The 12,149-nt window shown below is 32.4% G+C and overlaps 1 protein-coding gene across 2 annotated transcripts in view; it reads right to left on the reverse strand.

The window, feature by feature from the left end:
- LOC108567747 (stAR-related lipid transfer protein 13) overlaps positions 1-12,149 on the reverse strand; it is a 49,104-nt gene that overhangs the window by 18,339 nt on the left and 18,616 nt on the right. The window contains exon 1 of one of the 2 annotated variants that reach the window (XM_017928389.1): positions 9,999-10,472. The exons of the other annotated variant lie outside the window; for it this stretch is intronic. The gene's annotated coding sequence lies outside the window, so the exon portion shown is untranslated. Of the gene's footprint in view, positions 1-9,998; positions 10,473-12,149 lie in introns of those variants that run through there. 2 annotated transcript variants of the gene reach the window in all.

A 12,149-nucleotide genomic window follows, 5' to 3' on the forward strand; every position in this document is an offset into this window, starting at 1 on the left:
TTTTATTTAAATTCATTATAGCTATACGAAAATCAGGTGTGACTGAAATTGCAAATTCCTTCAATATTTTTCTTCTTCTATAATAAATGAGTAATGCATGTGTTTAAAAAGCAATAAGCTTTTAGTTCATCTGGTAGCAACAGTAGCAATCTGTGTCCGAAGTTGTCGTCTCTGATTTATAAACTATTTCAAATGTTTCTTCAATTTTCCTCTTCAGAAATGGTAACGGCTATTGGTCAAGAGCAGACGATACCATCAGATTGCGCAAACCGAGCGGACAGTTGCGCAACATCGTCAGTGTGGCTCGCTCTTTACGCAACCGCGTCAAATGTAAGGTGCAATGGGACAGTGTCTCTCTTCTTTTCCACGAATCTCAATCAAATCCCGTATAAAGATAATCCGTCCACGTTTATCACGGATCTACAACGTATAAGTAAATCTCAGCAAATTCAATAATCTTATACTATCCATAAAAAGAGCTTCAACGTATAACTCATAGTTCCCTAGGCCACTCTTAGATAATTTTAATGAAAACATAAATCTTCGGCGCTTAATTAACATTACATTAGTCGACGAGGCCATTCCACGCGCACTCTGAAGTGTAGCAAACTAGAAGTTGCATCAAAAACGCCGCGTATTCCCAAACGCATAACATACTATTTGCATTTCTCATTAAATAGAAAACCGAAAGAGGTTTATTACTGCTTTATATGCTGTAGTTTACAGATTCTTAAACGCCAGTCACTCCTCTTTTCTTTCTTCCTCTTTTTTTTTCGTCAGTTTCCTCGCATGGCTCTTGCTGTTTTAATGTAATTTAAGTTTAAAGCCTCACATTAAATAGTAATATGCTTTAAAACGCGCTAATCTCGAATCTGGCGGATGAATATACGCTGTTTTACTAGGTGCAATTAAAAAAAAACTCACTCTTGCAAATGTTTAACACTTGGTTTATATTTCTCTCTTTCTTTTTTTTTCTCAACATTCCACATTTACATATGTTGCTGCACGCCTTATTCTTCAACCAAGCAGACAAAGCGGCGCGCCAGAAATTCTTCGACATTGGTAGACTTTTTGGTACTCATTCGAGCGTTAGAACGTAACACTTAGATCAACAAATATTCTAATATATTACATATCACAATCCAAGCAATTTAAATAAAATCAATCATTAGAAAAAACACTTTCAACAGATTCAAATTTTTATAGATTTTTTTTTTAAATATATCATAATTGAAAATTATTTTTCATAATTTCAATTTTTCCACTATAAACATTAACAAAATAATTGTTTACAAAGTTTAAAACATTTTTATGTGTTAAGATTTCACTTTTCAATTATCTGAATATAAATATTATTATAATACATTTTACAACCTCTCCAAAATGAAATTGACGTCAAACATTAGTAATAATTAGTTTAAAAAAATATATAAACAATCTCAAGGAAAATATTTTTATTCAAGCATTCTTTGATTTATTTTCTACTAGATTTTTCTTAAATAAAATGAACAACTTTCAATTTTATTATTTTCATATTTTATTTAATTTATGTTTAGAAACTATACAGAAATTTACAGAAAACAGTACCTACTAGGCTTGTTGCAGTTAATTTGTTTCAGTAGATGCTATCAAGTAACGCGGCGTCTTCAACGCTCGTTAAGATTAGGTCTAAGTAGGTTACGTTCAGGAGTTAATAATTTATACCTTTGGGTCAAAAAAACGCGACGTGTTAAGAATATTTTTTTATAACAAAACAACTTTGGGAATCATAGAAAAATTCTTTTTTTTTTTAATCTCACATTGAAATTGACGATTGAGCAAGAATGTTGATTATTTTATTAGTAATTAATTTAAATAGGAAACAGATGATGCCCATGATTGTATAAGACTTCTACTAAAAGTCAATAAAACTAGTTGTACCTGCAGCAGAAGCAACGGAATGAGAGAAAGATGAAAATAAAGAGGAAGAAACAGCGCTCGTTAAGATTCGTCGTCGAAAAACTTGAGATCTTATCGGTTTGGGAATTCGAATTATATTAATCGTACCGAATAAAGTACATAAGGAATGTCTCTAAATTAGGGGAAATTCAGTTTCTCACTTTCTACCAGAACGATTTTAATTATTTTCTACGGAAGTAGAGTTCAAGGATGTTGCAATTAACAACGACAAAAAAATACGCGACGGATTAGATTAGGTCCGAATTTTGTAGATACAAGTGTCGTTGTTGGTGGACGAATAACAGTAATAGCTGTTTCGGTTGATGCAATCCCCAAAAAATGTTCCTTGTTTGGTGTCTCGTTAAGATAGGAAGAGTTCTTTTAGTTGGTTCAATCCAAAACAAACAGAAAACGTGTCCAACGATCGTTAAGATTAGAATTCTATGCAATTTAATGCTATAGTGAAAGAACTTCGGAACTTCAAATCTTTGTCCTCACTTTGACACATTTTGTCTATTTAAAATTTCATTAAGGTTTGGTAACATTTTTCAAATACCTTTTTTTCTAAATTGTAAGTTGTGTCAATTCCTGTTGATTAATCTTGATTGCGTTTTATTACATAAATAGTTTAATGGAAGCATGCATTCCAAAGATGCATTCGAAACTCGTCAAGGCTATTGGCTACAAATGAATTTCGCACTTGTCGGTATAAAATTATATAAGTTTCTACTTAAGTACATTTGATAAATGCATACTTTCAAGGTTTATAAACGTTTTGTAAAAATATTTTTTATTTTATTAATAATATTTAATTGCTTAAATATTAATAAAATTTCGGTTCCATGACAAAATAGAACATGGGAAAAATATTAGAGTTCTAGTAAAAAATCATCAGTAGTACTAGAAACTACAATATCCAACATATTGTTATGATACAAGGCATAAGTAATAAAAAAAAACTACGACTTATGGAATGCTCGTAAATATAAGTTTCCTTTGCAAACCATCAATGTTATTATAAGGAAGTGAATTAAGTTTGCGGAAATGAAAGAATCCGACAAAGTGGGACATAATTTTATAGAGAGAAACCAAAAAATTACTTTACAATCGATAATAAACTAATGAGACAATGACGTGTGAAACGCTCATAAATATTAGTTTAATTTGCAGTGAAACGTCAGTTCATAATTCCTTCATAAAATATGTACAAAAACTGAAACCATTTAATGTAAAATTATATAATACACTTTATAATAGTAAAGCATAAAATCATATATAAAAATCACAGAAAATTCATTAATAATAACAAAATTGTGTTAGTATTTTTTTGTTAGTTGACGAACAGAATTGTTCAGAAACCGAGGTTATTATTATTATTGCTGGTTAAGTAAAAATGAAAGAATCTGTGAAAAATTAGGTAACTTTGGTTCTCACGGCTTCTCACTTTCCATAAATTCTTCAATCTTAATGAATTGATTAATTAAAACGGAAGGAGACGATTTTAGAAGAGCGCTGAAGAATGCTGTTTATTATGCAGTAATTAAGTAAAATTAATTGGAAAATGGACGCAATTAAAACTGGAGGTGGAGGCATTAGGAAGATGTCCCAGTCGGAGATAAAAAAAAAAAGAAAAAAAGCTACAGACACGATTCGAATATATTCATTTTTTTCATCTTTCTCTCACACTTCATTTTTATTTTGAAAGGCTAATTACTGAACACTAATTCGGCTTGACCGAAAAATTGGTGAACGTAAATTAACCGAGATGTAACGTGCATTAAAAAGCAGTTATTCTTCAAATAAAAACAAAAGTTGGATGAAAACCAAAAACTGTCCTTTCGTCCATCCTTCTTGCATTGCCGGCAATCTTCTGTTACTAATCAAATCATTGACCGCGCACTCTCACAGATATGTTAATGAGTCGATTGATTTATCCTCCTTTGGGCCGAGGACAACAATGACTTTTACATTCGATCGTTAAAAAGTGGTCTCGTCGCTGTGTGCGGAGAGCCGGAGCTAATCGATCGAGCGGGATTATAAATAATCCGGAGGACATAATAAATTTCGAAGTAATATTTCGGCCTCGAGCGGAATCACTCAGCGAACTGCAATGAATTTACGATGCACATTAAATGGAAGCAAAGAGGACAAAAGATGCAGCCGAGCGGATGGACGAAAATACGCAACGCAACGGAGAGATGTTAACGTTTTGCCCACGCCGTTTCGCAATTCCTATATTCTACGAAACTCTTCTGGACAGTCGAAACAATGGATCAACATCATTAAATCACATTCTGCTTCATCCTCAAACCAAGTTCATTACGCAATCGCAATACCATAAGCAATAACTCATCAGGATCGTAATGACAGAAGTTTATGACTTTTTCTCTTTACTAACTCAACTATGGTAAACTAAACGACTGAGATTCCATCAATAATCGTTAAAGGATTATCCTGATTCCAACAATATGGACGCTCTATTTACAAGCTATAGTAATTAAGAGATTTGGGTTATTAGGAACCAGTTCTGTCAGGTGGTTATTAAACGCTCGGTAATGACCGTTCATTATGTAATCTAGACTCGGAACGAGAGGTATCACTGATTTCGGATCCTGCACGCGTCCAAATTATCAACGCACATACATTTTATTATTATCATTCTAGTTCCAATTAAATAGAACAGAAACGCTGAAATTACACCAACGAAGCTTCATAAAAATCAACATAATAATCAACTTATTTCATACAAAAATATATTAGTGAAATTTTAAACGTCGGAATTGAAACAAATGAAAGTTGGAATTACCAATTTTAATTATAAAAAGGAAAATAGAAAAATATGAGACCGAAATTTCAAACAATGAAAGCTTCCTAGAAACCATTTAAATTGGTGGCACCACCCATATTTGTTTCATCGAAATCCACCTAATGTATGTAGATTAACCTAAGCTAATCTATCTAATTTATACATTGAATTCGATTAACCCAGTCACGCCCTTTTCCTATTCGAATCTAATACCACCAAATACTATCTGATTTATGGTAGTAACATCTTCTATTTCCTAATCGATATATTTGCATTTTTTTAAATCTGAATTTAAAACATTAAATCATATATAACTTTCTGTATACAAAAATAAGATGTAACTTTTGTAAAAAAATAAATATGAAATTTGTAAATACTTAATTTTCTGTTTTAATTAATGATAACTTAAATTGCAGAAAGTATGAATAATACTTATTAATTTTTTAGTAAAAACAAGTTATTTTTCAGTCAGGATTAAAAATAATAACTGAAATGTCGAAAGTATTAAAAATTCTTATCAACATCATGATTATAACTTAGTTCTACAATAAATTTTGTATTGATTTCGTAATTTTCCTGTAAATTATACATAGCATGGACACGTCTAGCAAATATTGATAACCGATATCACAATTGAATTGATATTATGCGTATATTTCCATTTCCAGAAATTTACTTAATCTAAACCTAACTATTTTTTCTTATATAATATAACGAAATAATCGTTCCACTTTCTTGAACAAAACAATATAATGATAAGTAAATAATTGGTATCAATGTAAATGACTTGAATAAAAAAAATTACAGAAGGAAGCAAAAGAAGAAAGACTGATAATATACTAGTAATGTATAAAGCGGACAAAACCACTGTAAATAATGTGATTATTCCAAGTTTTATTGATGGCATCACTCACGACCTTGGTATTCAGACTGCTGGAGAGGAAGAATGGACAAAAATGCGTTCGATTTATCATAATATAAAAAAAATACATCAACTGAAATCCTATCAGGGTTCATTTTATGAGCGTTTTCCTGAAGCGGTGAGTGTTTCCAGTGATTAAGGAAGTTGATTTAACGTTATTATTAGAAATAGTTTTATGGGCGAGTTTCACCGGTTACACTATTGATATTTTCGTTTTTAAATGCAATCGATCCATAAAGACCCCATTTTAGTGGCTTATGATTATAAAGTTCTCAGCGTGTGGCCGCCGTTAACGGATTTATTACATCTCATCAATGGTGGACTTATTACATTTGAAAAAGCTGGTCTATTTCAGGATTAATATGCACGCGTCGAAGGATTAGGACCGCTGCTTTTTTTTATTTCCATTTGCATAGATAATCCACGATGAATTACTTAACATAAACCGAATGCGGCAATCGAAATGGAATAATAAAAAAAATTATATATGTGAGTAAAAAATAAAATATGGAAGGAAAGAGAGAGGATGATGGTGGACCGTCTGTGACCCACAAAAAGGATAATGCAATGGTCATTTGGTGTCTGGAGAATCTTCTGGGAGCATTCGAATAAATCCTTTTGGATACACGATGAGGAGGAGTGGTGAGAGAGGAAAGGAGATGGAGGTAGTTTGAAGCGCATTGAATGCAAATCGCGTCGCGGGCGAATACAAATACGAGAAGAGCATTCATCTTCTCCAGATTGAAGGATTACATTTCCTGTCCCGAATGCATTACAATATCTGAATATTGATTCGAGCGGTTGCGATTCTGGTTGCATTGAACGCGAATCCAGGGTAGGTAGACAAGACAAAACACAACACAACACTCGCGCAAACACACTTACATCATATGCATATACACGGACTCACACATAAGCACACGCACACCGACTTGAGCAACAGTTGCGCAACCGGCGCTTCCTACTTATCTAATATTATGGATTAGTTGTGTATACATTATAGTTGTTAGTGGATACTATGAAATATATGGGTGCGGTTTTTGAATCTAATTATACATTATGTCTTCCCTTATTAGGTCACGTCGATGTTTCCTGCAGTCATTACCAATCGCCGCTTTTTCGGATTCGGAAAAACCGCGCGATTTCCTGCTGGAAGTGATGGTTATGGTTGTAAGGTAATAACCATCTCTCTATGGTACAGCACGCAGTTCGACACGTATTCGATAGTATTTTGCGCTTGCCTCGCGCCATCGAACCATCATCCCACGCACTTACACAATTTTCCCACAAACCCAATTATCTCCGTTATGATTCCGCACCGAATTGCATCATCGTGCTGGACCGGTTTGCGCAAACGGGGCGAAACGGACCCACTCTAGATTTCGATCAATTTCACAACTATTTATGATTTTGCTTTGTATGTCTCTCTCTATTACAAATTTATTTGTTTTTTTTTTGGTGTATATTTATTTCGAACTATTCCATCACGTCTCGAGATGTGTTCATTAGAAAATGTGGACTTGAATCATAATAAAATGATAGATAGTAATTAAGTTAGAGAATTAGTAATAATTCCCCTGCGGTATACAGTATAATAACACGTTTGTGGCAATAAATTTAAACGAAAATGTTATTTTCGAATAGAGCGGCTCGGATTTGCATCGGAATACCCAATAATTATTTTTATTTTTCGACTATCGCTGTGATATCATATATATGATCTACGTGACTCCCGCAATCCTTGATTAATTGATGGCCACCGGATAAAATCATAATACAGGATGTTTCCATTTTATTTTGAAATAACTACTAAAATTATAACTAAATGTACAAATATCTATCAATTATACCAACAATTAGGTGATACATATCTCAGAAAATCATTGCTTTTTCGAATGTTAACTTTTCATTACTTCATTTTTAAACGCCTTGAACTAAATTGATCTTGAAATCACAAAACATTAACTTGACAGATATTAGATAACAATACATAATAAAGCTCATAATGTTCCACAGTTTCTTTTGACTTTGTTCTTCCTTGCTCTAAGTGATGGTAGGTCATGTACATCCATAAAGTAATGAAGCATTTTGCAAATTAGCCAACGCTTTTTCGAGTGTTAATTTTTCATTACTTCATTTCTGAATGCCAATTACAATTAGCCTACATGTTACATTCCCCAAGCATCCAAATGTGATACTTTTTCGAGCTTTAAATAGAAAATTAGTTGTACCTTAAATAACGTTGATCTTGTAATCATAAACTTGACTTTTGGTATTATTTAATCCTAATCCATAAAACGTTAACTTGACAGATATTAGAGTTCATCAGCTTCTTTTAACCTTGCTCTTCCTTGTACAAAATGATGGTAGGTCAGGTACATCCATAAAGTAATGAAGCATTTTGCAAATTAGCCAACGCATTACATTGTTACATACATTGTTTGTGTGTTAAAAGCGACGAACGGAAAGATCCATATCCCACAGGTGGGCGTTCAATACCTGCACTTCAATGCATCAATTAACAATGTGATCAGTATCCGATATGGATCGATGATATTTAACTCTCTTATGTAAACACTTCAGGTATGGCTTTCGCGCGCGCACATTGTTTGTTTGCTTGCTTGCTTTACTCTTCTTCCTTTAATATTTATTACCTCTTCACGCTGATTTTCGCCCCGGACTGCGTTGCATAATCGGGACGATTTATCGTCGTTCCATTGTGCTGAACGCTATCAGCAAATCCTCTATATACTTTTTTATCAATGAAATACAAGACTGATATCAGCTGCGTAGAACGTTTCAATGAGCACTGGAAAACGACAGATAGTTCGGAAATGGGTGGAAGAATCATAAGTAATGGGATTTTCCATATATTTCAATGTTGATTTAATTACTATTTGATTACTTAATATAGGTATTTCCATTTAAACCTAATTCTAATAATTATGTAATATTTCAGTAATTTTAATTTTGCATTAAATTTATAAATTAAATGCTAAAAATATTAGTAAAAAGTAAGAAATTAAAAAAAGCTATAACTAAATCAATGTAACTAAGGAATTTTTTTTTTTTTCGAAATGTATATAAAATAAAAAATGTTACTAATTGATAAATTCCTTGTTATATTTATTAAATTTAAAAGCATTTTAAAATGAGTGAAGAATGCAATTACTTAATTTTATCTGTTTAATTGTCAGTAAATTTATTGGTAAATATAATTAATTTTACAAATGTGTTGATTTTAATAAAAAGTAATAGTTTTCATAAATTACTAAGCTTTATACACAAATGGAACTTGTGTAGACAAAAAAAGATAAACATCTACTTTAAGCTTGTTTAAAATTGACGATTTGGTAATCTTCGTAGATTAGACCAAATAGTAAACATTTAATGAGATAAATTAGTGACTCATTATACTTAAATATACATGACCGTTAAATTTAACTAACGAATTATATTATTATTATTACTAAACTTAAATTATCATTATGTAATATTCAATGTGTTTTATTAGAAATTACAAATGTTTTCTAGACTAAATATATTTATAGAATTATATATATTTTGTATATTTTTTTTTTATTCATTTATTGGAATTTGACAAGTTTGACCTTGGGGAATAAATGAATGAGTATAATGATTCAGTATATGACTAAGTACACCTTTAGTATAAGATCTCAAAATTAGTCTTTCTCAATTGATGATCAATCGACTAATCGCGTAATCCTTGAAGGGTTATAGTTCGTTAAAAATATGCACTTGGCCTTGAACGATTAAATGTGAAGATTTTCATCATTTTCTCGATAAGAATTTGAGAGGTTTGGTAAAATCGCAAAGATCGTATTATTTGGGTTCAACATACCAAGGCTCTATAATATGTCGCGCAGATGCCGTCTATTGTAAACAAAATCTAAGATCAAAGTAAACAATCCCATAACAGCTTTCCCTTTCGGAACGGCATTACGACACACCATTATATCGATAATTTCGTAGGCCCTCCACTGTAATTACGTAAAAAGTAATAAATAATCCAGATAATGGCTTAATTAAAGTCCTGAATGTATATAAGAAATAAGCAGGAAATTTATTTGTTGGTACAACGTTCATTTTCAGATAAATTATGTAAATTATGAAAAAGCTCTTTCTATTTTCGTGAAAAAAAAATATGAGAAGAATAAAAAAAAATAAACAAAGTGCGTGTTCGAGTGTGTTTGAACTGGGATTGATAAGTGAGAAAGTATTTGAGGAATGTTTTGGGAGCCGCACGTAGTCGCAGCCGCCCCGAAGAGATTTACATGGTATTAAAGGTTACAATGGGTATCAATGACTTACAATGGGCCGATGGTAACCGTAGAAATGTAATCCGTCACGGGGCTTGACCGTCGTGGTCTCTGTTTCTGGGACTTTCCTCGTCCCAGGTGGGCCCACGGTCAACAAACCGCGATCGTCCCCTCCCCGTACGTCCCCCGTCCCGTTTAACAAGCTGTCAGACGATGGTAGATGGAAGATGGGTGTCCCTCCCTTTCATATTCCCAAACCCATCTCAATGAGTGTCCAGTTTTCACGCGCGCACATACATAACTCGGAACTCATTACCATACAGCGAGAACGCACAGCTACAGGCTCTACGGCCGATAGTATATTTTTCCTGCTGATAATGGTGGAATGATAATAAATAACGCAATCTATTTATATAAACATTCGTCTATATTTAGTGTACGAGCATGAGATCAGTTGAGCATTACAGAAAAAAAAACCGCACTAATTATTACCAACCACTCTTCTCCTGAGCTTCTCACCCATCCACCAGCCTCACTAAAACAGAACCACAACGACACTGGTCAAAAAAACATATTAAGTATAAACACAGGCAAAACCGCGGCGCCGGACCGATCGGAACAAGACATTATCGCGGGTCAAGTTCAATTGTTATCGTTCTTCGTTTGTGCCGTTTTTCCATCTTCTCCCCTTCTTCCTCCTCACTCTGTTTTTATTATTATTATTATGATTTCGAGCGTAATTTTTATTTTTGTTCGTATCCACTTTCGTTCTTGAGGCTTTCCTTGGTCTCGAGAATTCCACTCGACGTAATTCCGGAATCCGGCGTTTATTAGCTCGAGAGGTCTACACTTGAGACCGTTTCAAATCGTAGTAAAGATAGTTTTACGATTCACCAAACTGATAAGAGGCCTCAATGGATCCCCCCATGCGCGCATTTGAATTCACGTGAACGACCATATAACCATTTGTGCAACACATGTGTATGTCTTCTCTTTTTTTTTTATTGTTGTTCGTCTCTCAAACAAATATGTATGTAGTAATGCAACCGTCTTGGATTCCGATGTTTGCGTCCACAGTTTCCGTAGGTGTGTATCCTATACTTGATACACATTCCTCGTTGATCCATATCGGAACTGTGTCCCCAATAAAATACTCATGATATAAGTGGTTACAAAAATAATAAATCATTTATTTTCCAATAAAATAGTTTTCATAGTTTTAAGATGAAATATAAACAAGCTTGTCTTTTCTAAACTTTACACTTTGGATTGTCGGTGGAGTGTTACAATCGAAGGTCAATTCTCGTATGAACTAAAAACTACATACATTTTGTCCCTAGATGTTCATTGCTTCTTAATGATACACAATATCACTTTCCCAAACCCATTACTAACTATACCTTTAATTACAAATATTTTACTTTTTCCCGACAATTTGTTAGTAATATTTCCCAACAATTGTCGGTAATATCATATTGATTTGTACCAAATATTAAAGCTATAATTTTATAATAGACAAGAATAACAATTTTATTGATATTTTGACAAATTTAAATCTATTTATTCCATATACTTTCAGCTCAATAAAATCAAGTTTCAAGGTCAATAGAATTTTTTTTTTCATAAAATATTTTAAAAACAAAACAAATATACGATACTTATAATTGTTGGAAATATTTATCTACATTGCTTTGGGCATTCTGACAAATTCCCATGTATTTCTTAAAAATCTTTAATGATTTTATATTAATGTATTAAATAGTGATTATACAAGTATTTTATACTTATATAAATACATTGATAAATGAAAAACTTTATTTTACATTTAATGTAGGCATAATAATGTAGTATCAGTAATTACAATAATTACGTTTGATACAAGAATTTTCTCTTTTACTAAATTCTCTTTTTATGATTATTATCCTTTTGCGTTTGCATCACATACGTACACGACTGGCAATAACAAATTATTGATGACTAGTGAAAACAAACAAAAAAAAAACGAAAAGAAAATATTCCGAACATGAATAAGTACGTCAATTACTTGCAGTGTATTAAATTCAGATGTAACGTGCATGTAACTTCACTACATTCAAGTGACGTGTGTATCAAATTAATACGCCGACTTAAGTTTCTTGGTAACATGTTGATACACATTAGAATAAAGCCATAAATCATATTCAAAGAGGAACGAACATTATAT

Source organism: Nicrophorus vespilloides, unplaced genomic scaffold (assembly GCF_001412225.1).
Source record: "Nicrophorus vespilloides isolate i.1.1-1 unplaced genomic scaffold, Nicve_v1.0, whole genome shotgun sequence".
In the NCBI taxonomy this organism is placed as follows: Eukaryota; Metazoa; Arthropoda; class Insecta; order Coleoptera; family Silphidae; genus Nicrophorus; species Nicrophorus vespilloides.